Genomic DNA, 1,576 nt, shown 5'->3' on the forward strand with positions numbered 1-1,576 from the left:
CAATAATAATTAAGTTAATAATATTAATGTTGTGCGTGTAAATGGTATTAGAAACACTGTCAAAATTATTAGGTGAATTTTGTATTGTTTTAGAACAATTAAATATTTATTTAATTATTGTAAAAAGTATAGGAAAATTTATTATCCAACTTATCAATATATAATTTAATTATTAATATTAATTAAGTTAATAATATTAATGTTGTGCGTGTTAATGGTATCAAGAAGACTTTCAAAATGATTAAGTGGATATTGCTTATAAAAAAAAATAGAATAAATATTGAAATAATGGGAACGCACCTGGCGTCCGTCGGTCTATAGGTAACATCGTACTTTTCAACTTGTTCAACCTGGCTGGTGCTCCAAGAAACACGGACGGAGGTCGGGTTTAGGAACATCACCGTTATATTTTCCGGCCCTCCCGGAATACCGCTCGTCATCGAGCCTGTAAAAATAAATAAAAAAACCATTTCACGTTAATACTAAAGCGAATAGAATCATTTTTGTTTCGTTTAACAACAAGTAAAAACAGTTTGATCAAATATTTTTCAAAGTATTCCTTTCTAAAAGCATCATAAAATATGATCTACATTAAAGTAACTCATACATTTTTTAATCAGTATTTTTCTATTCGATTACAAACACACACACACACACACACGTGCTATTAATATATTTATATTATCTATTATTTTATTTTAATACGCAAAATATTGACGAATTGTTTTCTTTTTTAAATAAAAGAAAATTGACCGAATGAATATTTGTTTTTTTTTGTATCGGTGATTGCGAAAATCAAATGTAAAGAGAAAAAGCGAATGTCTTTTTTTTTTCTCGGTTTGCAGAAGAATCCCAATTTTTTGTTTGTGTTTAAAAGATAAAACGTTTTAGGAGAACGCGTAATAGTTTTCTTTGTTTCTATGTGATACATGCAATTACGTTTTTAAAACACTATCAAACCGAACCGTTTTACTAATTCCATCTGTACAAATACATTCGAAACGCTTTTTACCTCTATTCGTTTTTTTTTTCTTTTTTTTTTTTCACCGACCACGATCTCACAAAAAAGATTGGTAAAGTTCGTTTTCTCTGACTACTCGGTTGCATAAAAAAGAAACAAAGAATGAGAAGAGAAAAATAGACAACAAACGAGGTACGTTTTAGAAAGAAATGTTTGCAAAGTTTATTTTTTTGAAGAACCCTTTAGAAAGTGTTTGTTGTTATGTAATTATAACATTCTTGTTTCTAGTATAGTAAAGGAAACCATTTGTTTTTGTTCATTTTATATAAAATTCAGTATCATCAGACAGAAACCAAAAATTTTCTAATAATTTATTATTTCATTCTCAACTAGATGAGTTTTATTTTCTTGTAATTAGAATATACTTGTTTCTAGAACACTAAATAACCACTGAAACCATTTGTTTTTGTTCATTTTGTATAAAATTCAATACAATTAGAAAAGAAAGCAAATTTTGTATTCATTTATTATGTCAATGTCAACTAGATGAATTTTCTTATTCTGTAATTATAATATACTTGTTTCTAGAACACTAAATAACCACTGAAACCATTT

General features: G+C 27.1%; 1 long non-coding RNA gene across 1 annotated transcript in view; it reads right to left on the reverse strand.

Annotated features, from left to right (window-relative positions):
- Positions 1-219: 219 nt before the first annotated feature.
- LOC106792361 overlaps positions 220-1,576 on the reverse strand; it is a 19,344-nt gene continuing 17,987 nt past the window's right edge. The window contains exon 4 of the long non-coding RNA XR_001382281.1: positions 220-445. This is a non-coding gene — a long non-coding RNA (uncharacterized LOC106792361). The remainder of the gene's footprint in view (positions 446-1,576) is intronic.

The sequence above is a fragment of the Polistes canadensis genome, unplaced genomic scaffold, assembly GCF_001313835.1.
Source record: "Polistes canadensis isolate GaletaPanama2010 unplaced genomic scaffold, ASM131383v1 scaffold_411, whole genome shotgun sequence".
Classification (NCBI taxonomy): Eukaryota; Metazoa; Arthropoda; class Insecta; order Hymenoptera; family Vespidae; genus Polistes; species Polistes canadensis.